Source organism: Helianthus annuus, chromosome 1 (assembly GCF_002127325.2).
Source record: "Helianthus annuus cultivar XRQ/B chromosome 1, HanXRQr2.0-SUNRISE, whole genome shotgun sequence".
NCBI classification, from domain to species: domain Eukaryota; kingdom Viridiplantae; phylum Streptophyta; class Magnoliopsida; order Asterales; family Asteraceae; genus Helianthus; species Helianthus annuus.
Window position 1 is genome coordinate 117,664,036 of NC_035433.2, and position 26,809 is coordinate 117,690,844.

Sequence of the window (26,809 nt, forward strand, 5' to 3'; positions counted from 1 at the left end):
TAACTCGTTATATATTTGTTGGTGCACTTGTGTCTGTACTTTGTCTGTATTCTGTCACGATGTAAAACGATGTCCTTGTCAGTCCTGTAAGTTGACCAAGTCAACCGTCCTCCTGGTTTGACTTGGCCAAACAGTTCGAAGATGTTTGTATATGGTTGTCTGTCTCGAAGGATAAGAGATCGAAGGATGATGTGGATCCTTCGATCTCCTCGAAAGATATGCTTCGATTGATGGACCTCGAAAGATCATCCTTCGAGGTCCCTGTGAATCCTTCGAAGGCTTTGTGATCGATAGATGATCCTTCGACCATCTATCGGATCCTTCGGACAAGGCAACCTATGCTGGGTATATATATACCCATGCAGTGTGTGTTAGTAGATAGACTTGAGAGGTAGATGCACACAGAAAGATAGAGAGAGTCTTGAGAGCATTCTGTCCGAAACACACACACACACTAGAGAGTTTGCAAAACACATTTGTGAACATTGTGCTTGTAACCGGAACCTTTCATTCGCATTAATACAAGTGGTGTTAATCGGTGAATCTTTGTGTGTTTGTGTTTGTGCTTGTTTCATCCCGGTTTGCTTGCTAGCTTGGATTCCGCACTCGCTAGTGGGTTAGTATAACAAGGTTTAGGTTCGTCATCCTCCGAGAGGGACCTACAAGTGGTATCAGAGCTAATACTCTCGACAATGAGGATTTTCACGATGCTGCCGAGTTGAACGAATCTTCAGAGGATGATGAATTTCTAGATGCAGATCAAGAAGCTCCAACAACAGCAGTTCATGGTACTTCAGAGGGTACTCCTCCAGTGGATGCCCATAGAACAGCTGAGGCTACTGCATCATCCTCTTCGTCAATTCCGGGCCTTGATTTGGTTGTTGATCTTAATCTTAACAACCTGGGTATAAATATTCCAGTTCGAGAAAATCCTGAAACAAGGATTCATAATACCCATCCTCAACAAAACATCATAGGAAATGTGCAAAGTGGCATTCAAACAAGAAACATGTTACGAAACAACAACAATGCAGGCTTGTATGCAGCTATTCGAGAATCCGGGCAACAAAACGATTGGTCTTTCGCGTGTTATGTTTCACAGGAAGAGCCAAGAACTTGGAAAGAAGCCTTGAAAGATAACTCTTGGGTTGAAGCAATGCAGGAAGAACTGCAACAATTCCAGAAGCTGGGTGTCTGGAAACTCGTAGAGAAACCTGCTGGATACAAGAAGATTGGTACCCGTTGGGTGTTCAAATGCAAAAAGGATGACCGCGGAGTTGTTATCCGGAACAAAGCACGTTTAGTCGTTCAAGGTTTTCGTCAGATTGAAGGGATCGACTACAACGAAGTTTATGCACCTGTTGCACGTCTCGAAGCAATTCGAATCTTTCTAGCCTATGCGTCCTTCAAAGGATTCAAGGTTTATCAGATGGACGTGAAAAGTGCATTTCTACATGGTGTGGTTGAAGAAGAGGTATATGTCGAACAGCCTCCAGGTTTTGAAGATCCTATCCATCCCGATCGGGTTTGGTTGCTCAACAAAGCTCTATATGGTCTTCATCAAGCACCGCGAGCTTGGTATGCAACCTTATCACACTATCTGCTGGAGAACGGTTTTCGAAGAGGTCTTATCGACTGTACTCTCTTCATCAAAGAACAAGATGGAGATCTTCTTCTGGTACGGGTATATGTTGATGATATTATTTTTGGTTCTACTAATGATGTCTTGTGTAGGAATTTCGAGCGCATTATGCAGGATAAATTCGAGATGAGTGCTATGGAGGAAATGACCTTCTTCTTGGGCTTACAAGTACAACAAACTGAGTCTGGGATATTCATCCATCAGACTAAATATGTTGGTGACATCTTGAGCCGGTTCCAGATGTCTGATGCAACGCCCATTGGTACCCCATTGCCGACAAATCACGGAATTACTCCAGACTTGAAGGGTGAAGCTGTTAGTCCTTCAAACTACCGCGCAATGATCGGATCTCTTATGTACCTCACAGCATCAAGACCAGACATAATGTACCCAACGTGCCTGCTTGCCAGATATCAAGTCAATCCAAAGGCCTCACATCTTGCAGCTGTCAAAAGGATTTTTCGTTATTTGAAGGCATACCCTGACACCGGTCTGTGGTACCCTAGGGATAATAACTTTGAATTGGTCGCTTTCAGTGATTCTGATTTTGGCGGATGCAAAATCGACGACAAATCCACAACGGCTGGATGTCAGTTTTTAGGAAATCGCCTAGTCACATGGCAATGCAAGAAGCAGACATGCGTCGCTACATCAACATGCGAAGCTGAATACATTGCTGCCTCAAGTTGTTGCTCCCAAGTCCTGTGGATCCAACAACAATTGCGGGACTACGGTTTTGAATTCCTAACTACTCCTATTTACGTTGATAATTCTGCTGCTTTAGATATCACTAGAAATCCTGTGCAGCACTCAAAGACCAAACACATCGAAATCAAATATCACTTCATACGTGATTGCTTTGAGAAAAGGCTAATCGATGTTGTTAAGGTCCACACCGATGACCAACGTGCCGACTTATTTACCAAAGCATTTGACAAATCAAGATTTGACTTTTTATTATTGGTAAACGGCATTAAGGTCAAGCAAGAGTAAAACCAACATCGGAAAATCATTTTTGTAAATATCTTTGTGTTTTAAATTTGTCTTAGTTTATTGATTTTAGGGGGAGTAAATCCAAATTCTGAAAATCCAAAAACATCGAAAAATTTCAAAAACACAAAAACAATAGAAAAACAAAAATGAGTTTCCTGGCGAGCAAAAGAGAAAATGATAGTACATCAGTGGTCTATCCAAACCTCTTTTAACCTTAAATGAAAAACGATAAGCAGCTCTATATAAGATGTATCGGTAGGCTCACAATCAATTTAAAGTGTGCAGGGTGATATAAATCTTAAATCGACTGAAGATCAGGTGGGAACCATTCATTGGCATATGGTCTTAGTACCGAAATTTCGTTTGATAGATTGCCGAGGTTCTGAGATATTCGGTCTTTATGCTGCTTATCATCTGGGTATCATGGTTGTATCTTTTACCGAAAAATAACGGGGACGCAAGTCTAGATCTTCCATGATACTATACATACGTGTACATACTGCATTCGACCTCAATAAGTGATAAACAATCACATGTCCAAACAAATAAGTGATAAAATATCACATTTATCCGGGAGTCAAGTTCGTCTCTCTGCTGTACGAAAGTACTGACCTGTTCACGGACTTACTCCTGTGCCCTCATGCATATGAAAATCAAGTTCCTCATCAATAAGTGATTATATCACATAGGGCTTGTTTTCAAATCAAAATAAGTGAGAATCTCACATCATATACGGTCAAACAGATGATAATCGGTATACTCACCGGTAAGATGAACCCTCGTGCATACCTTGATACGGGAATGTGTCGTGATGTGGATGAACACTGGTCGGTAAGTATAAATCATACCTTAACGTATCTCCTAAACATGATTACATCTGATAAGTTGAGCTTAAGTGGACAACAATACCGATAATTGTTATAGGATGCTTATCTTAATGTTAACTAACTGAACAACAAGAGTGTTTTGACATGACCATACACTGATATGATTCTCTTACCCTCGAAACTCGCAAAAAGAATGTCTGTATATATTTATTTACTGCTTTCAGTCTTTACATTTGAAAAATTCAAAAATTCCAAAAAGATTCTATTTCTATTTTATTTTCGATCGTACGATGTTGGAACTCGAGTCTTCGTTACCTGAAATCTGAACGAAAACCGAATTGACTAAATCTTCATAAACGGTCAAAATTTGCAAGTTTTGAAAGTTAAACTAAAATTGACAAATTTATTAAACGTTCAAACTGTCGGACGGTGTTTGATTGTGACATGGTCATACGTGTGTCATTTGTTTATGTTAACTATATTCCAAGCAGTTGTTCTCATTACGCGTTTAGATTTCTTGCATGTGCAGATTCTAAAGGCTAGGAGAACATGGTCGATGACAAAGCTTCGGAATGAAGACACGACGTGAAGGCACTCAAAAGATGAAGATGATCGAGTTGCTGCTGACCATTATCAACACCACAAGGATCTCACTTCATAAAGATCAAGTATTTCACGAGCATAACTCAAGAGGGAGCTTATGTTAAGGGGGAGTTTGTCAACACACTTCCTACATGATACGGGTAGTTTGTTGATACACTTTCTGCTTTCAAGACGTGGAGACTTTGAAGATCCTCCGACATTGAAGACTTGAAAGGACATCAGAGTCTTGAAGACATGAAGATCAACGATGATCAAGATCGAGACAAATCTGCAACCATCGAAGATCGAGACAAAGCTACAGCCAAGGGGGAGTTTGTTGGTGCACTTGTGTCTGTACTTTGTCTGTATTCTGTCACGATGTAAAACGATGTCCTTGTCAGTCCTGTAAGTTGACCAAGTCAACCGTCCTCCTGGTTTGACTTGGCCAAACAGTTAGAAGATGTTTGTATATGGTTGTCTGTCTCGAAGGATAAGAGATCGAAGGATAATGTGGATCCTTCGATCTCCTCGAAAGATATGCTTCGATTGATGGACCTCGAAAGATCATCCTTCGAGGTCCCTGTGAATCCTTCGAAGGCTTTGTGATCGATAGATGATCCTTCGACCATCTATCGGATCCTTCGGACAAGGCAACCTGTGCTGGGTATATATATACCCATGCAGTGTGTGTTAGTAGATAGACTTGAGAGGTAGATGCACACAGAAAGATAGAGAGAGTCTTGAGAGCATTCTGTCCGAAACACACACACACACTAGAGAGTTTGCAAAACACATTTGTGAACATTGTGCTTGTAACCGGAACCTTTCATTCGCATTAATACAAGTGGTGTTAATCGGTGAATCTTTGTGTGTTTGTGTTTGTGCTTGTTTCATCCTGGTTTGCTTGCTAGCTTGGATTCCGCACTCGCTAGTGGGTTAGTATAACAAGGTTTAGGTTCGTCATCCTCCGAGAGGGACCTACAATATTTTAAGCGAGTTAACGCTGTAACCGGGCGAGAATTTATACCACAAATATGCCGAATGACCAAACAAAATTATGAAAGGTTATATACACTGTGTATAGCTCTATACGCAGCGTATATAAACCTTGTGAAAAACTGATGCTTCAAACCCACCAAAATGACCCCAAAAGTTCAGATGGTTTATATACGTTGCGTATAGAGCTATACGCAGGGTATATAAACCCTTGTTTTTTGTGCAATGATTGCCGATCAGGCTCTGAGATCCATGCTTTACCTACGCTGCGTATAGCTCTATACGCAGCATATAGACCTGATAAAATATTTCCTAACTACGATCGTGATGTAAATTCCGCTGCCAAAATTGACAAACCCCAGATACCACCGAAACTGGCCGCGCCGCCCGTTCCCGGGTTTGTTAAGGGGATAGGGGTTGCGACAGAAAGAACATACAACTTAATCTTATAATCGAATAACTAAGTGTTTAAATGTATGAAGATTTAAGGATTACGAATACACGATCATTGTTTACGAGTTAAGCTTACGTTTATACGAATTACGAACCATGTATCAAACGAGTGCACGTATCAATGTATAAACATGTATAAACGATGTATAAAAGATTCGTTTCATTACGATCATAGTCTCGGATTTTACAACGATACAACGAAATACGATTACAAGGAATACAAGATTTCCAAAAAAAAGAATTTCAAGCAATAGTTTCTAAATATGGAAAGTATGAAAACGCAGGGCATTACAGATAAGTTGAAGAAAATTGAAATGTTAGTTTAGTAATCTACTGTACTACGAAGAATTTAATGGTTTTAGATGTTGAACTGTAAAGTTATATTTAGTAATCTTTTGTACTACAAAGAATTTAAGGGTTTTTAGATGTTGAACCGTAAAGTTATATGAAAATAAAACGGATATTGTGATGACTTATCGAATTATGGGTATAGGTCCAATGCATGGGGTGACCGAGGGTGGACCGAAGCTAGAAGCATAAGAGTTATAACATTGACGCAGTAGAAGAGAAGAGAAAGTGATACTGCTACCTTTAACCAAACACGTTTAACTGCGAAGATCCTACCTCTGCTTTAGTGCTAGTAGGATCGTATAATCAACATTTGGAGAAATGATACCTAACTAGACTTTTAAGGAATATATTTTAATAGAATGTTATTAGTTTAACCCTTGTACTAATTAAAGCATATAACATCATACTTTTGTATTTAATGATTATGTCTAGTTGACCATCAACCATCCTTTTTTTAAACAACCAACGAATCTTCTAAATGGGTTACTGGCAAAATTCTCACATTGGGATACACTCGCCTCTGAACCAGGGAAAACCCTCACTTAGGGCCGAAGCCCGTGAACACTCACCCGAAGGCACGACAGCGCGACAATGTAAAACCCACTCAGTTCAAGAATTGAACTGGCGATCGCTGCCTACTTTTCCATTTAACCTAGCCACTAACAAATTACAATAACCATCGGTATGTTAGCATGAGTTTGATAGTAAAATGACATTATGGCCAAACATCACACTGTGTAACAAAAACATCCATGGTGGCCATTTAGCAGCACATCGTTGGATATTCGTCACAAACCCATCGGTAAATACCAACGATTGGGCGGCCCATTGGTAAATACCAACGCCTTTCTAGTGGAATCGCCAACAAAAATTGTTATTAATAATAAAATAAATAACCATCACATGAGACACTTCGTCGGTAATTCTATAGGTGAATTAAGGTTAAATAAACTAGTAACGTTCTCATTTTCACTTTCCCTTAATCGAGCACTACCTTGCAACCTCCAATGCCACCATTTAGCACCATAAATCACCACCAAATACGACCAACGTTGCTATCTCCCGACTACCTCTAAACCCCACGTTCGCACCTACACCTAAAAGAAACATTGTCGCACTCTATCGACCACCTCTATGTAGGACAACCGTTCACAAAATAAATAAAATAACAAATTTTATTAATAAACAATCTGATTGCAATACATAAAGAGGAACAAAAGTAAACTGAAAGAAATTACAATACAAGAAATGTAAATTAAACTAAGAACAGGTTATGAGAAAACAACGGTGACTGAGGCACGTGAAGATCACGCTTCCCTTAAAACAGATTTCGGGCCACCCAGGTGAACCCGTCTGTTTCCCAGGGTACAACAGCCTAAACAGATTGTACTGCCGAGATTAGCCTAGCACCTGAAACAAGATTGCGTAGAGAATCAAAATTAGGGAATTCGATTGAAGCTGTGTGTGTGGTATGAACCATACGATTTTTAGTGTGTCTAAAACAAAGCACAAAGCTTTGTATTTATACTGATAGGAATTCGAAAGTGATAACCGAATATTGAATGCACCATTCAATAAAATCAATTCTCGAATTCAATAGCACAATGAATTCTAAAACCTATAAAAATAAATTTAGAATTCAATGGCACCATCAATTCTGTAACTTAACCATTTGACTAGTGGACTTTGAACAGTCTCTAGTTGACAACACCCGACCAAGACGCATCTAAAAAATACTAAAGGCGTCTCCAAGCGGCTCGCGACGATGCGAGCGTGCGAAGTACAAAGTGCGCCATCAAAGCGCCACATTGCGCCCATCGCCCTCGTCCCGGTCCCGGGTCCGGGCCCGGGCGCGTACGCATGTCGGGTGCTTCGCACCCTCCTGGCTACCACTAGGTGTGAGTTGTCACACAAGAATACATTCGTGTAGAAAGTTCTAATTATAAATCCACAGAAGATTTATCTCTCCACCTATGTGGGACAAGCTCAATTTCCCACATGTTTATGGTTCCAACACACAAACTTAATGCACAAGATCTCTCATTCATCTTGGCTTAATTATTAAAAAATCATTATATTAACAAATAATATAATATTATTTATAAAATTTCCAACAATCCCCCACATGAATGGAGATCGTCCCATACACTCAAGTGTCATGATAAGATTTCAACGGTTAAGTAATGCAGGATAGGTAGGTTTCCCTTTGAACACTCCTTTGTGACATATACTTTGTCTCCTAGCGGTTAGTAGACGCGACGTCCTTGAACCAACCCCTTTTTACGTAGACGTTATTACACATCACACATTACTCTTCCTGGTCTGGCTAACCCCTCATAGTTGTGTCCGTTATGGTCATGGAGCACCATCCTGGTTATGCGAGAGCTCTAGGAATTGTGCCCCCAATTCCATTTAAGGCGACCCCACTTCTCTCTAACATAGGTGATTTACAAATCATTAAAAGCCATATGCTTAACCTCTCTTGATATCACTGATTATAAGTAGGAATGGACTAGGAAGTTTGTAACTCCCTTTGTATGTTGAGGTACTCCCCACAGTGATCTTAGTTCGTACAGTTAGGTGGTCCTATTGAGCCTGGATCATGGGATCTCCAATCTTCTAGGATAGGTTTTCCGTTGTACAAACATACTCCAAGGGCTTTAGACCCATTCCTATCGACGACTTATGTACTACCTCTCTGCTTAAGCCTTTTGTAAGCGGATCCGCAATGTTATCCTTTGACCTCACATAGTCAATCGTGATAACTCCAGTTGAAAGTAGTTGTCGTATTGTGTTATGCCGACGTCGCGTGTGTCTTGATCTGCCATTATACATTGCACTTTGAGCTCTACCAATAGCTGATTGGCAATCACAATGTATGCAAATAGTAGTCAAAGGCTTAGGCCATCTTGGAACATATTCCAAGAATTGACGCAACCATTCTGCCTCTTCTCCAGCTTTATCTAACGCGATAAACTCAGATTCCATCGTGGATCTAGTTATAAGAGTTTGTTTGGATGATTTCCAAGATATAGCTGCTCCTCCAAGGGTAAACACATAACCACTTGTAGATCTAGAATCTTTCGTATCGGATATCCTGTTGGCATCACTGAATCCTTCCACAACAGCTGGATTTTGGCCATAATGCAGTCCATAATTTCTCGAGTATCTCAAATACCTTAATAATCTTGTCATACCCTTCCAGTGCTCTGAACTAGGATTACTAGTATATCTACTTAGCCTACTCACAGCATATGCTAAGTCTGGTCGAGTACATGACATGAGATACATAAGACTGCCAATGATCCTTGAGTATTCCAATTGAGCAACACTCTCGCCTCTATTTTTTGACAAATGTTGAGAGGTATCAATTGGAGTTTGAGCTACACTCGTGTCCCCAGGATTGAACTTCTCAAGGATCTTATCCACATATTGAGATTGACTTAGCACCAAACCAGTTTGGGTTCTAATGATCTTTACTCCAAGAATCACATCAGCTAGACCCATATCTTTCATGTCAAATCTTGCTTTCAACATGTCTTTAGTAGATCTGATCATCTTATCATCACTCCCAATGATAAGCATATCATCTACATAAAGACATAAGATCACATAACCTTTAGAAGTGTCTTTCACATAGACACATTTGTCGCATTCATTTATTTTGAAACCACTGTGAAGCATAACTTGGTCAAATTTTTTATGCCATTGTTTTGGAGCTTGCTTCAAGCCATATAATGACTTGACAAGTTTACACACTTTGCCCTCTTGGCCAGGAGCAGAAAAACCCTCTGGTTGCTCCATGTAAATCTCTTCCTCTAATTCCCCATTGAGAAATGCAGTTTTTACATCCATTTGATGTATTTCCAAATTTCTCAAAGCTGCAATTGCAAGCACCAATCTAATTGAGGTTATTCTAGTCACAGGCGAGTATGTGTCAAAATAGTCAAGACCTTCCTTTTGTCTAAACCCTTTGATCACAAGCCTTGCCTTATACTTGTCGACAGAGCCATCAGCTTTCATCTTTTTCTTGAATATCCATCGATATCCAAGTGGCTTGCACCCTGGTGGAAGATCTACTAGCTCCCAAGTATGATTCTGCAAGATAGAATCAATTTCACTCTTGATGGCTTCTTTCCATTGAGGTCCATCTGAAGAGGTAACTGCTTCTCGATTGGTTTGAGGCTCACTCTCAACCATGAATGTAAGAAAGTCAGGCCCAAAGGATTTCTCAGTTCTTTGCCTTTTACTTCTTCTTGGCTCACCCTCTTCAACCTCTAATTGTTCTTGAGTTTCCTCTCGAACACTCTCATCAACCATTGTTGATGAACTTGCATGATTGGTTGTTGAAGAACTCGCATGAGTTTGTACTAACATTGGAAACTCTTCTTCAAAGTATGTCACATTTCCTGGCCTTGTCTCTATGATAGAGTTCTTGTGCACATCAGGATTCTTGGATTCATATACAAGAAAACGATGTGAGCTACCGTTTTTGGCATATCCAATGAAAATACAATCAACAGTTTTTGGCCCTATTCTAAGTGCCTTAGGGGGTGTAACAATCACCTTGGCCAGGCACCCCCACACTTTCAAGTATTTATAGGATGATTTCTGTCCCCACCATAACTCATGAGGTGTTATGTCCTTATTCTTGAAAGGTATTTTGTTTAACAAAAAATTAGCCGACAAATTGGCCTCCCCCCACATGTCCTGGCTCATCCCAGAACTTATCAACATGGCATTCATCATTTCTTTTAGTGTACGATTCTTTCGCTCCGCGATGCCATTTGATTGGGGTGTATAAGGAGGGGTACACACGTGTATTATGCCACTTTTTGCACATAATTCCCCAAATGGTGAAACATATTCACCTCCTCTATCACTTCTCACACGTTTTATTTTCTTGTTGAGTTGATTCTCAACTTCAGCTTTATACAAGATAAACTTGTCAATTGCTTCATCCTTACTCTTAAGTAAGTAAACATAACAATATCTTGTATTGTCATCGATAAAGATAATAAAATATTTATTACCACCTCTGGTGGGAATTGATTTTAAGTCACACACATAAGTGTGAATCAGATTAAGGGGTTCGGTTATTCTTTCAACTGATTTGAAGGATGATCTTGTTTGTTTGGCTTCAACACAAGTTTTACATTTTGTTTTAGAGTCAATGGCAAAAGTTGGTATGTAATCTAATTTAATTAAACGACGCATCGAATTAAAATTTACATGACCAAGACGTCCATGCCAAACATTAGGAGACTCAACCAAGTAAGCAGAAGTACTAGCAATTTTATTCATGTTTTTCTTAACAGCCATTACATTAAGTTTAAACATGCCATTTTGGGCATAGCCCTTTCCAACAAACATACCACGCTTAGTTAAAACAAAATTATCACTTTCAAAAACCAAACGAAAGCCATGCTTGTTAAGCATCCAACCCGACACAAGGCTCTTGCGCAGGTCTGGAACATAAAGCACATTCTTCAAAGTGAGCTCTTTCCCAGAAGTCCACTTCAAGATCACATCACCTTCTCCCTTGATATCAGCTGTAGCAGCATTACCCATGTACAACTTTTCTCCCACCACCTCTTTAAATGTATTAAAGAGGGTCCTATCTGGGCACACATGGCGGGTTGCCCCAATATCAACCCACCACCCTTTTGGCTCGTTACCCACCAAATTTACCTACACCGCCATGGCAGTGAGGTCTGAAATCATGGCCACTAATGGCATACCACCATCATCAACCATAAGAGCCGTGTCACGTTTAGGCTCTTTACATTGGTCAGCACGGTGACCAGTTTGTCCACAGTTGTAACACTTCCCTTTAAAGGGACCAGCCTTCTTCTTCACATCACCTTTCTTTGGCCCAAGGTCAACACCTTTGTTCTTCCCTTTTCCATTGAATTTGTGGCCTTTGTTACCCTTGTGACCCCTTGAGGATTGACCATTTTCCACAAGGTTAGCTTTTGCAGAAGCTTCAACTTGACCTCCTCTGTGTGATATTTTGTTGTCCTCTTCAATACGAAGACGAACCACAAGGTCTTCGATAGTCATTTCCTTTCGCTTATGCTTAAGGTAATTCTTGAAGTCCACCCAACTAGGAGGCAATTTTTCAACAATTGATGCCACATGGAATGTTTCACTCAGATTCATCCCTTCTGACAGAATATCACTAAGAATAATCTGCAGTTCTTGGACTTGACTCATCACAGTTTTTGAATCAATCATTTTATAGTCCAAAAACCTAGCCACAACATACTTTTTAGTACCCGCATCCTCAGTCTTGTATTTCCGTTCCAATGACTCCCATAATTCTTTGGCAGTTGGAACCTTGAGATACACGTTATACAAGGCATCTGAGAGGCCATTCAACACATAGTTGCGGCATAGGTACTCAGAATGTTTCCAAGCCTCCACAACACTCACAGATTGGACCTCAGTTGTCCCTTCTGCGAGAACAGGAGGGGACTCTGTCAAAAACCTCGCAAGGTTTAGAGTGGTCAGATAGAACAACATCTTTTGTTGCCATCTCTTAAAATTCAAACCAGTGAACTTCTCGGGTTTTTCAGCATGGTTAGCAACTGCTTGAGTCGCTTGGGTACCAACCAATGGTCCCATGGTAGTGGATGTGGATCCAACAGGTTGATGTGGTTGCTGAAACAGTAGCCATTTCTGAAACAAGAATAAAAATTCAATCAGTTTATAGTAGAAACAAATTGGTTTACAGAAAACCAATACAAACTACTAAAGTTTGCTAATGAACAAAACAAATTGTTTATAAAAAATTTTTAAAACCAAAACAGTGAACGGGTTTTAAAATCTGTTTTAAGCTTGTAGGACAACCGTTCACAAAATAAATAAAATAACAAATTTTATTAATAAACAATCTGATTGCAATACATAAAGAGGAACAAAAGTAAACTGAAAGAAATTACAATACAAGAAATGTAAATGAAACTAAGAACAGGTTACGAGAAAACAACGGTGACTGAGGCACGTGAAGATCACGCTTCCCTTAAAACAGATTTCGGGCCACCCAGGTGAACCCGTCTGTTTCCCAGGATACAACAGCCTAAGCAGATTGTACTGCCGAGATTAGCCTAGCACCTGAAAAAATACTTGAAACAAGAGTGCGTAGAGATTCAAAATTAGGGAATTCGATTGAAGCTGTGTGTGTGGTATGAACCATACGATTTTCAGTGTGTCTAAAACAAAGCACAAAGCTTTGTATTTATACTGATAGGAATTCGAAAGTGATAACCGAATATTGAATGCACCATTCAATAAAATCAATTCTCGAATTCAATAGCACAATGAATTCTGAAACCAATAAAAATAAATTTAGAATTCAATGGCACCATCAATTCTATCAATTCTGTAACTTAACCATTTGACTGGTGGACTTTGAACAGTCTCTAGTTGACAACACCCGACCAAGAAGCATCTAAAAAATACTAAAGGCGTCTCCAAGCGGCTCGCGGCGATGCGAGCGTGCGAAGTACAAAGTGCGCCATCAAAGCGCCACATTGCGCCCATCGCCCTCATCCCGGTCCCGTGCCTGTGCCCGGGTCCGGGCCCGGGCGCGTACGCATGTCGGGTGCTTCGCACCCTCCTGGCTACCACTAGGTGTGAGTTGTCACACAAGAATACATTCGTGTAGAAAGTTCTAATTATAAATCCACAAAAGATTTATCTCTCCACCTATGTGGGACAAGCTCAATTTCCCACATGTTTATGGTTCCAACACACAAACTTAATGCACAAGATCTCTCATTCATCTTGCTTAATTATTAAATAATCATTATATTAACAAATAATATAATATTATTTATAAAATTTCCAACAATCCCCCACATGAATGGAGATCGTCCCATACACTCAAGTGTCATGATAAGATTTCAACGGTTAAGTAATGTAGGATAGGTAGGTTTCCCTTTGAACCATCCTTTGTGACATATACTTAGTCTCCTAGCGGTTAGTAGACGCGACGTCCTTGAACCAACCCCTTTTTACGTAGACGTTATTACACATCACACATTACTCTTCCTGGTCTAGCTAACCCCTCATAGTTGTGTCCGTTATGGTCATGGAGCACCATCCTGGTTCTGCGAGAGCTCTAGGAATTGTGCCCCCAATTCCATTTGAAGCGACCCACTTCTCTCTAACATAGGTGATTTACAAATCATTAAAAGCCATAGGCTTAACCTCTCTTGATATCACTGATTATAAGTAGGAATGGACTAGGAAGTTTGTAACTCCCTTTGTATGTTGAGGTACTCCCCCACAGTGATCTCAGTTCATACAGTTAGGTGGTCCTATTGAGCCTAGATCAAGGGATCTCCAATCTTCTAGGATAGGTTTTCCATTGTACAAACTTACTCCAAGGGCTTTAGACCCATTCCTATCGACGACTTATGTACTACCTCTTTGCTTAAGCCTTTTGTAAGCGGATCCGCAATGTTATCCTTTGACCTCACATAGTCAATCGTGATAACTCCAGTTGAGAGTAGTTGTCGTATTGTGTTATGCCGACGTCGCATGTGTCTTGATCTGCCATTATACATTGCACTTTGAGCTCTACCAATAGCCGATTGGCAATCACAATGTATGCAAATAGCAGTGAAAGGCTTAGGCCATCTTGGAACATATTCCAAGAATTGACGCAACCATTCTGCCTCTTCTCCAGCTTTATCTAACGCGATAAACTCAGATTCCATCGTGGATCTAGCTATAAGAGTTTGTTTGGATGATTTCCAAGATATAGCTGCTCCTCCAAGGGTAAACACATAACCACTTGTAGATCTAGAATCTTTCGTATCGGATATCCAGTTGGCATCACTGAATCCTTCCACAACAGCTGGATTTTGGCCATAATGCAGTCCATAATTTCTCGATTATCTCAAATACCTTAATAATCTTGTCATACCCTTCCAGTGCTCTGAACTAGGATTACTTCTGAACTAGGATTACTAGTATATCTACTTAGCCTACTCACAGCATATGCTAAGTCTGGTCGAGTACATGACATGAGATACATAAGACTGCCAATGATCCTTGAGTATTCCAATTGAGCAACGCTCTCGCCTCTATTTTTTGACAAATGTTGAGAGGTATCAATTGGAGTTTGAGCTACACTCGTGTCCCCAGGATTGAACTTCTCAAGGATCTTATCCACATAATGAGATTGACTTAGCACCAAACCAGTTTGGGTTCTAATGATCTTTACTCCAAAAATCACATCAGCTAGACCCATATCTTTCATGTCAAATCTTGCTTTCAACATGTCTTTAGTAGATCTGATCATCTTATCATCACTCCCAATGATAAGCATATCATCTACATAAAGACATAAGATCACATAACCTTTAGAAGTGTCTTTCACATAGACACATTTGTCGCATTCATTTATTTTGAAACCACTGTGAAGCATAACTTGGTCAAATTTTTTATGCCTTTGTTTTGGAGCTTGCTTCAAGCCATATAATGACTTGACGAGTTTACACACTTTGCCCTCTTGGCCAGGAGCAGAAAAACCCTCTGGTTGCTCCATGTAAATCTCTTCCTCTAATACCACTGGGTGTGAGTTGTCACACAAGAATACATTCGTGTAGAAAGTTCTAATTATAAATCTACAAAAGATTTATCTCTCCACCTATGTGGGACAAGCTCAATTTCCCACATGTTTATGGTTCCAACACACAAACTTAATGCACAAGATCTCTCATTCATCTTGACTTAATTATTAAATAATCATTATATTAACAAATAATATAATATTATTTATAAAATTTCCAACACTCTAAACACCACCATCACACCTGCATCCCACCCCAACCATCGTTTGAAATGAAAGACATGATTGGGTTGATAGAAAACCTAAGTCACTAAAGTTTTTTTCTATATTGGACGTCCCTTAGCACCTCCGCTGTAAGGTAACGATCCGTTTTTGGAGAATAAGACCATAAAACCTGTCAAAAGTTGCTAAAAACCATTGTTGATCATGGGTTAGGCGTAGGGCTACGCCCATGGGTGTATGGCTACAAACCCTCTATAATTAAGTTTTCCAACTCTATAAAAGTTTGTTGCCATATGCCCGAAATTCGATATGAAGTGGGAAAGGTCTACGCCTGTTAGAGTATAATGGCTACGTTGTTGCTTCTCCTTGTCTTGTTTTTATCCTCATGCACAGGTAAAGCTCCTACAACTCGTGATATCTTTGATGTAAATTTGCACAACCAAAATATACACATAGTAACCACGTTCCATGCATAATAGCTTCCAAAGATAACCAATTTATAGTTTATACCTAAAAAACTTAAATAGAAGGTAACATTTTTCTTGGTCGTTCATCTTCCTTTTAATCACTTCTTTGACTAACCCAACGTATCCCTTGTTAATGTCACCTACCGTAGAGAAAATGAAACGTGGTTGAGTGTAACACTTAGTAAATAGATGCAACAAAAAGAAGAAAAGACACAAAGTCTAACTCGAAAATTACTTACAAGGTAGTATAAAGAATAACCTAATGATGTGGACAACTTTTTTTTTTTTAATGTCCAACAGAATCAATCTCGAGCACTCTCGAGGCACCACTTGATCTAGAGATCATTGGCGTGGACAAATTATTTTATTTGTATATTTTGAATAGTTAACTTTTTCTATATATTTAAATTAAATCTCTCATGTGTTCAATTTTTTTACTATTCAGCACAAAGTATATCGACTTCCAAACAAAACTCATTTTGAAATCGAGTATGTTTGTTGGCTTGTTTCTTAGTAAAATTTAGGATGTTTATCATGAACATACTCTCAGAGTCTCAGATAATAATGTTTCAAAACTTGTTGGCTGAACTGCACGACATCAATATATAACATATTCATACACCCCCATACACCTCATGTTGCATTCTCTTTTATTGAAATCAAATTACTAGAATCGGGTGCTTACAAATAAGATGCAACTTTTTTATGCAAAATGCATGTTCAGGTGCAAATGGGACAAATTCATATGAACATTTCATTACTGCATTCAATCAATGAACAAAACCAAATACAATGACTTGCAGGCACAACTTAATTCAATACAAGTAGAATATATTCCAATTGGTATGTGTATGAAAAAGCATAATAGAATTCTTTGACTTTGTGAAGAAATCAGAAAACCATTATGAAATCTGCATAAAACTTTGTTCCAAAAGCATGGATGGCATGTTGCATATATGTATCAAAAGTCAAACTTTAGCCTGAAATGTAACATGGAGTGCTTGTGATTCCAAATGCATTCATTGACCCAATGAGTCTTCTGGAGTATAATTTACAAAATGGGAACCTACAGAATATTTCAGCTAATCTTTCAAGGAGGCATCAACTAGCCTAAGTCAACTCACATGCTAGATTTCTGGCCACAGACTGAAGAACACGGTATTATATTTACGATATATTCTTTTAAAGATGTTGATAATGGTAGAAGGTTTAAAACCAAATTTATAAGGAAAAGAATAATGTGGTTCCATTGGCCACTCTATTAACAAAGGCTATAAATAGGAAGTTTTGCTATTATATTTTCACACCATATTTGATAACATAACTCGAAGAGAAGTTCTTACATGAATAGAAGAGTTCTTGTTTGGTAGCCAAGGATGACTTGCCTAATCACGCCTCAAGGTGTTGGAAGTAACGCCTTGTTTGCTTCACTAGGCAGTCGCTCCTTGGCTTACTTGACACGAACTTCTTGCTCATGTTAGACTTTTTCTTCTCGCTTTTGAGCTCTACAAGCATTTTAACATGTGTTTGTAGGTTGAAAGTTGAAACATTTGCTAACTAGTATGTACATTAACTATAAGAGCATACTATCATATATTTCCACTCTTATCTTTTTTTCTTCTCATTTCTTTTTCTTTACTCTTCCTTTACTTGTAATTAAACCATCCATGCACGTAGCTTTTTGTTCCTATTAATTGAACTAGGTTTTAATGCTGCGCGCCGCAACGTGGCGCGACAAAACTAAGTCATTGTAAAACTATTTATTGCGACTAAATACTTGGTTGTTATTAAAGCTGTGCTATTTAGTGTCTTATTTTTAAGTTGACAAGTGGAGTTTTCATACAACAGAGCCCGTTGGTAGCAAGCGAGTTAGTAACTCCTGGCGATGGCGACTATTGCAATGTCTAAGCATCCACTAACCCAACAATAAGGAATAAGAATTGTATAAATACAATCAAAAAAACGTGTGAAAGAGGAGAAAAAGGAAGATGACGTGAAGTTATGTAAGCATAAAATGGGAAAAAAAAAAAAAAAAAAAAGAAGAAGAAGAAGACCCCATGATTTGAACTTGAGTCTCTTTAAAACACATACAACCACAAAACCACTCCACCATGATGAATAATCTAACTAACTTTGAAGAAAATGGATATATATACACACTTAAAAAGGGTATAGGGGAAAAAACTCAACAAAAGATGGCGTGAAGTTATGTGTTTTTTAATATATAGGATAACTAGGTTATTACCCGGGAATGCTTCCCGGGCTCAAGAAACTTATACATGTCACTTATTATTTATAAGCAATAAATACTTAAATAAAATGATAAAAAAATAACTAACATGTTATCACCCGGGAATGCTCCCCGGGTTGTTTATTTTTATTAGTTAATAAACATGTTTTTTTCGTTAAAATGTACATATTATTTCATTAAACTTTTACACAACATTGATTAATTGTTAATACAATAATAAATTAAAAAATGTCTTCATAGATGTTAACAATAACAACTTAAGTAAATAGTGTCATTCAATGACATAAAAATGCGAAAAAATTTAACCAGCTTCATTTGAGTGATCAAGAAATTAAAGAAAAACAGAACTCCACTACTTATCATCCTAACCAAACTCAATTCCCACACGGGATACTTTTAATAAACAAATGACCCGACGCGACCCAACTCGAACGTACCGACCTTCAATGCTGCATCACTTGTGATACCAAATTCAGCAAAAAGACGGCTAAAATCTTGTTTGTGTTCTCTTTCACCTCCGCTCCTTCATCTTTGTTTTTTAAACACGCAACTGCACAAAATATTCTACACACACATTGGTTTATCACATAAACAATCCCTTATTTCAAGTAATTTCAAAACAAAATGATTGATCGATGAACAAAGTTGATTTTACTCAATAACTAACCCTAAATCGACACTGAATTTCGGCTCTCAAAAATCAATAAAGAACAAAATGATTGACCACCAGAAGCGGACATTAGTGTCGGGATCATAGCAAGCCATGAGAAATGGACTGTACCTGTTATTAAACGTACATAACATACATAATAAAGAACTGAAAAGGGTAAAGCTATTAATTTAATGGTACTATATTAAGTTGTTACCAGCCAGCATTCCTTCCATTCCCGTACCAAGCACCAATAGGAACCAAGCCCAAGAAATCATTTAAACCTTCGACATAATTTCACTTCACCTGCAAATGATATTATAACAATTGATTATTAAAAATAATTTAACAACGACTCATAAAACAAACAAACCTTTAACCAAGAATCCGAACGCTTTGACGGGAGATAACCATCTTCAACATCAAGAGATTTAACAATTTCTCATCTTCAAGTGTTTCAATACCAAAAAAAAGAAATAAGAACATTACTTAAATAAGGTAGTCTTTTTTATTATATTAATACATTATTTCTTAAAACATGTCGTTCAAAAACAACAAACCTCTATAAAGAACGCATTAGAGAAGCCAGACATTACACGACAGACACTTTGATATTCATCAGTGTCGGGATCATAGCAAGCCATGAGAAATGGATTGTACCTGTTATTAAACGTACGTAAGATACATAATTAAGAGCTGAAAAGGGTAAAGCTAGTAGTTTAACAGTAATATATTAAGCTGTAACTACAATTAAAATAATCTGATAAAAGCACAAAACACATCAGCTGTAAAGTAAAAAAATGACCAAAAAGTCAAAACGTACACTTTTGTTTCATCTTCAAAAGTTGAGTTATTCCATTTGTTTCCAACCCACAAAGGATCTGTTTCCATATCACTCTCACTTCCTCTTAAGGGGTCACCTTCTACCTTCTTCCTGTGACCGACTCGACCCTTACCGAGCTCGAGAAAGTTCCATATATTAAAAACTATTTATGAATTATGATTAATACATACTTAAATGTATAAATAAAACAAATACAAAGAAAAACGATACAACTCATTTGATATTAAATAGTATTACAAAATTCTGATTTTGAAAAATAGTAAAAATTAAAAATTATACATTACAATTAACACTAAATAAAATATCTCGTTCTCTCGCCTTCTTCCATGCAATTTCATTGTTTGTTTTAATTTGCAGATCAGCAAGCATATCACACGTCTTTTGATCTTGTTTCAGCAGATGTGTAATAAACTCTTCTGCTTTTTTTTTAAACTCTGATGGAGGAGAACAGACCACTTCATCCAGCAGTGCAATGCTACTCCAGGTTTGCTTATAATATTTATCACTCACCATAGCAACTTTTTTGTTGAGTTCTTCATCTTTTCTCTGTTCTTCAAGTGACCATCTCGAAAATTCAATTTTAAGATCGGCAGTTTCAGACCAGTGGTAGAAGCTTTTGCTTGCCATTTAGAAAAAGTATTAGTGTTTTTTGGACAGTTTGTTTTAGGGTGAAGGGTTTTTTAAAAATGAAGTGTTGATGTTTTCAAGTAAACTAATCATGAACCTTTATAGTAAATGTTTGATGTGGTAAATGAAGAGACATTTCCTAATTATGATAACCTTTTTTGAAGGTTTAAATTTTGTTCTTTGGTTTTCTAGATATTTAATTTTATTTGTTTTCCCATTAAATCATTAAATGTACATGGTTTTTAAATATAAATTTTTATTTAATGATTGTATTTAAAAATGACCTTTGGGCTGTTACAGATTCTATATAATACCATTGACAATTCAAATTTTGTTTCATCATACACAAATTCATTGACTGAAAGCCAAAGATTAATTGTTATTGTTTGCTTTAGTTCTTATAAATACATGAAAACGGAGTCATATTCTGACGTTTTCAAGCAACGCTTTATTCAACAAATCAAAGAGCAAGTTTTGGCTGATAGGTCTACTCTTCAAGAGTTGAAGAGGTGTTTTAACGGACTACAACTTGGTCTCCTGACAAGAGACCAGGTTTCGAGAAACCTGAGGGCGATGCCAACTACTTCCGTTCGTGACCTATGTATTGCGAGTAATATAGAGTGTGGAGATAGAGACCTAGAGTTCATGAGAAAGATCAATGACATACATCGTGAACTTCAGTGCTCCATAGAGTTGAAGTTAAAGTTTCTTGATTCTTGCTATTAGAGTTTAAGTGTCTGATTAGTTTTGTTTTTTATATGTAATTGTTACTTTTTAAATACTTTATATGGATGATCGTATTATTTTTACTTCTTTTTAAACTTTTCGATTTAATAATGTTTAATCTTTATTTAATTTTCTCCTTTAACAATTCTCGAAGCCAAACAGTTTCAACAAACCCGAGTAACTTTTATCTGAATTTGGATTATGTTAAGATTGTTTGGTAGTTGTATATATTATTCTAGGGCAAAAGTCGAAAGATCCATTAGGGACAGCAGCACTCAATATGCTAGTCTTATAGAGCCATGTTTATATCTTTTAATATATGTTCGTTTATTTAACAACATATTTTGATAACAAACGAAGGTGAACACGAAAATAATTTTATAGCACTGAGATTAGAAAAAGACGTATAACAGGCAAGAAAGTAATTTTATGAAACCATGTTCAGGTAAGGTAAAATGAGAAAAATAACCGTGTAGTCATTTAACATGATTTTCGTCCTAATTTACAGCAATAAGATGACAATAAAAACCCTAATGAAGGCTACCTTCAACCTAAATAATCCTAGAAATCAACCTAAAACAGTCTACAACACCCAAAAGTTAGAGTTTATACTATGCGGCTTGCTTAAAAAAGGCCTCGGAAACAGACAAACAGATTCAAACTGAAACTAAGTTACAACATAGCAATGTTGAACTTCTACTCTAATCACATTGTTCAACACCATGAATGACAATATAAAGTTTATGCTTAAAGTACATACCAGAAGTCTTTAGGATAGAACAACCATTAGTTGTTGGAAACATGAAGCTTTGACCTATCAAAAAGTTTGATAGCTGTTTTGGTATCTCCAATGGCCTAACTACACTTTCAAGCCATTCAATACCTTTAAACCTTGTCATAGCTACAAAAAATGAAAAAAAAATCAAATAATCAACAACATTTCTATTGTTTTGTTAGAAAGAATTTGAAGGCAAAATTTTTATATATAGATAACTGCTATTTTGGCCTTACCTTGAAGGTAGAGTAACACTAAACAATACCGTTTCAAACTTGAGCGAAAACAACACAAAAGGATAACGTTTCGTAATTATGACATCAGCGAGGACTACATAGCACACCTGAGAGATTGACACGTAGCCAATTCTATGTCATCATCTAAGCTCCTTTAATAGATAAAATCATGTTCAAGATAACCTCTTTCGTGTTCATGTGAGCAAGAAGAGAGAAAGACACAAAGGATGTGTCAAACACAGTTCACATGATACAGATTTGACACCTGAACCTATATCATCTGAACTATGTTTCACACCTCCTTTGTGTCTTCCTCTCTTATTGCTCACATGAACACGAAAGAGGTTATCTTGAACATGAGTAATAACACAGCTGTCTTCTACATCCATCGCTAGATTCAAAGGGCAAATATGGTGAAAATCAAGAAACACAAGATTAATAATATTTAATGTTTTGAATTTGATGGTTGATACCTTAAGATGAAATCGAAGTGGTGAATAGTCTTACATCAGATGCAATATACCTACGCAAGAGACAACAATTAGTTTCAGCAAATAGAAAGGATCTTTGAATTACCTAAATACCTAATTTCAAGACCTAAACAGTGTGCAATTTAAATTATCAACAATTTTCATCAGCAATTTTAAAACAGAGATCTTGTACCTGATAGAAGACAGTTGACTGCAGAACACTATGAAAACACTACATGTAATGAAAAACCCCAAATTAGAAGTAAAAAAGCACCAGACTGGAATTTACTTATAACTTATTTGGTTCGAGGGCTATCTTAATATTAAATGAATCAAATTTAAAAAAAAATACCTTACCTGAAGAGAAATGGATACATCATCGGATGATGTTGAACTCAAGAGAAATTTCAAAGATTTGTGAAGGCAACCAAAAACCTTAAATTTGTCAGGCATGTGCTCACCACTCTCCCAATTCCGAAATAGTCCTTCCATTATCCCAGTTCTGACATAGGTTGATGCCCCAAGTTCCTGTCAATATGATTTTAACATGAAAATGCATAAGAATGCTTGTAATCAACACGAAAATAAATATAAAATATGCCACAGGAAACCTCAAGTTAGTTACTCTACTTTGGTCCAGAGCAAAAGTTACTCAAGATGAGAAAAGTTCTCATATTCAACTTGATGATATTTAGATTCATAATATCAAATAAAACCATTTATGATTAATATAAACTTAATCACAAGTTGTGAAGTTATAGGCAAACTTATAAACATATTGACTACAAATGTTGAATCTTATGTGAAATAAAGCCTAATTATGTGAATTAGACATAATTTTTTTACTCAAGAAGCACCTCCCTAACAATCTTGAACCCATCCTGAACACGTTGCTCTTCTACTACCCCTCTCAACTAACAAATCTTGTTTATGCTTCTTTAGCTTTGAATAAAGAAATCTATTAACTCATCCAAGAAATTATAGTAAAAGGGTAACTAATGCTTTAGCTTATCATAGTTCAAATCTTTAAACATAAACATGAACTGAACTATTATAGTAAAAGGGTAACAACACTTTTGCTAATCCTAAACCCCAAAAACAGAAAACCTAAGAACTTATTATAGCGAATTAACCAAATTTAGACCCGTTTCACATACTCGGCTCATTGACATGTTTATTATTATACCCCTTTCACACGTTAGATATTTAACAAATATTACTTTGTCGGTTACTTTAAATAAATAAAAATCTTTCTTTCCAACCATGACATTTGGCTTCTAGCTGACTAAATTAGTAATCTTTCTTTTCAACCCGAACCATGAACCTTTGGCACTTTTGCAAAAAGGTCATGGTTCAGGTTGACCCATTACCATTTTCCCCTAGTTTAAAAAGCAACCAATATAGAAAATAGAACTCTTATTAGATTATAATTCATTGTTTTCGATTAAATAATATACATGAACAAATATATGTATCAACAAATATACCCATCTGATCCGTTACCCAACCGAGTCCATTTAGACACATAATTATAGCCATAACAACACATACCATCAATAACATGGTGATCACAACTCAACGTGACAGGCATGTATGATGCGAAATTCCGAACATATATTCTCCAACTCCTGAAAACATATATAGCTAAGTGGTGAGACATTGACAAATCAAAAAAGACAAAATAACAAAAAGATGTACTCAAAGAAATCCATAAGAACTTACAAACGTTTAAAAAAAGGAACCCATTTTGCCTTGGGCACCTGACAAAAAAAATCCCAAAATAATAAATAATAATGAACAATGTGTCATAAAAAATGAAACTAACAAACTACCACATAAGTTATTTTCATGACAGAAACAACTTTAGTCCACATCTCTTACATTACAAACACCAAATTATATGTGCAAAAAATGATGGCAAATATGTCATTTATAATCAAGTACATCTTCATCCATTAGATAAATGCAAGAACGAAATAAATAAATAAGAAAGTTAAATTTGACCTAAAGATTAGTCGGTACATCAGAAAGTTTATCAGCACATGTCATAGCTAAACCCCCAAACATCCTTCCGAAAACAAAGAGTAATTCCTTTTTCGTCAACACCGGTCGGTCCAGATCTAAAAAGGCAAAAGAATCGGGAATATCAGAACAAATTAGTCCATTCACTTGACAGATTTCACTTATTCATCCACTCTAGGTTATAAAAAAAAACTACACTATCACAAATCACCATCAGATTAATAAACATAATATCTAAACAATCACATAATGTTATACAAAAGCTTTTCAATCAAATTACTGGCAAATTTATTAAACATTTGTAATTGAATACTCTTAAAACAGATCATTTTCATCCGATGACAACATCCAAAACCTTATTACAATGACCTTAAAAAAAATAACAAACAGTAAAAACCCTAAAACGATTAGAACTGACGAACTCACAGTAAATCATGAACAAAATTATATGAAAATAGGATATGCAACAAATCAAATCTGAATAAGAGGATTAAAAATGAAATAGAAAGATACCGATTTATGTGTTGGTGAAACCCTAGCCGCCGCCCTTTCGTTGTTGCGTTAAACCACAACCATCATAAGACCACCACTGGGAAAACCTAAATCAACCAATGTCGTTGTCATCGTTCCTCTTCAGGCCACCACCATCTTCCTCATACGAAACAGTCAAAATTTTAGAAAAAAACTGAGACGATGAAACAAATAAAACCAATAAAATCAATATCGACTAAAGAATCCACATACTTGTAAGTGAATCGGTTTGAGTTTGGAATCCTTTATCAGTCGATTCAAAGCACAAGCGACACCTATCTTTTAAGAGAAAATTAGATGTAGAAGCTTCAAGGAAGACGGAGGCTAGGGTTTGGTTGTGAAGCGGTGAAGGAAAAGAATGGGGCTACAGGAAATTAGGTTTTTTTATGTGACTTATATACCCGGGTCATAAAACGGGTCGGATCACATCAAAATGGGTATCCGCGGATGATATAAAACTCAGCTCATTTTCCCGCCAAAACGAATCCTGAGAAGCCCTAAGAACGTGCCACATCAGCCCAAGTCTTCTTGTTTATTATATATAATAGATTATTGTTTCCCCATAAAAAGTAAAATATCTAATACTAGATAGTGCACTTGTATTATTATTGTATGCGTGCATTTTTGTTCAAACCAAATAGCGGGTGTTGAGGAAGTGCCTCATTGTAAATTATTTCCTATATATCCATGTGCATGTGTCAAATGGTTCAACTTAACTTAGCATGTTATTTTTTATATGTAAATCCTTAAAATTCATTGAAATGTAAATCATAATCATATAGTATTATTTCTTAGGGTCTTAGAAACAAAGACATTGAAATGTAAATCATAATCATATAGTATTATTTCATAGGGTCTTAGAAACAAAGATGAAATTAAGACACTTTTGACTTCCAGTTAAGGTACTATTTGCATTTTGTTAAAGATTTGAGTGTTTATAAAAAAAAAGTTACATCATCATCATACTCAGTAAATCCCACCAATAGCAAAGCTAAGGTAGGGTATAAGGAGGGTAAGATGTAGACAGCCTTACCTCTACCCCGTAGGAATAGAGAGGCTGCTTCCAGTGAGACCCCCAGCTCAATAGTAGTTTTGCATCAAGCCTTCGACATAAGGCACAAAACACTCAGCAATTGAGACAACTGCCGATTAGTGCATGTGCATGTACCCCCTTGTCTTTCGGCTATCAACGCCACCACATGATTCATGATTAACTATCCCATCTTTTAACGTTATTTTCACGAAATTAGTAAAATAACGTTAAAATTAGTGCACTTTCACTTTTGCCCCCCGAACGCCCACACATATATATATTATATGCGCATACCGCAAGCGGGGCGTTTTATAAAAAAAAGTTACATGTAAAAATAAATGACAATTTGATAAAAACTAAAAGAGCTAATTTCAAAGTAACCACATTTTCAAAGTAGTGCTTAAAAAAGTACGGCAAATGAAACATGTATATGAATCTTGATTACTATTTTGTGATACTTTTTCCAAACTGACTTAAATTGAATGATTATGAAAGTTGATATAGTTCAGTGAATATTTTTCTTTAATGT

The 26,809-nt window shown here is 37.0% G+C and overlaps 2 long non-coding RNA genes across 3 annotated transcripts; both read right to left on the reverse strand.

Annotated features, from left to right (window-relative positions):
• Nucleotides 1-19,101: 19,101 nt before the first annotated feature.
• On the reverse strand, nucleotides 19,102-19,464 carry LOC118479502. The gene is made up of 3 exons (XR_004859710.1): nucleotides 19,390-19,464; nucleotides 19,234-19,322; nucleotides 19,102-19,148 (listed from the first exon to the last, which is right to left on the reverse strand). It is a non-coding gene; the product is annotated as an uncharacterized LOC118479502 (long non-coding RNA).
• Nucleotides 19,465-24,119: 4,655 nt separating this feature from the next.
• Nucleotides 24,120-25,800, reverse strand: LOC110938205. Of its 2 annotated transcripts, none has more exons than XR_004859711.1 (5): nucleotides 25,461-25,800; nucleotides 25,230-25,364; nucleotides 24,699-24,814; nucleotides 24,417-24,454; nucleotides 24,120-24,338 (listed from the first exon to the last, which is right to left on the reverse strand). It is a non-coding gene; the product is annotated as an uncharacterized LOC110938205 (long non-coding RNA). The 2 variants fall into 2 exon arrangements; XR_002591278.2 differs by having other exon boundaries at nucleotides 24,190-24,322.
• Between the last annotated feature and the right edge of the window lie 1,009 nt (nucleotides 25,801-26,809).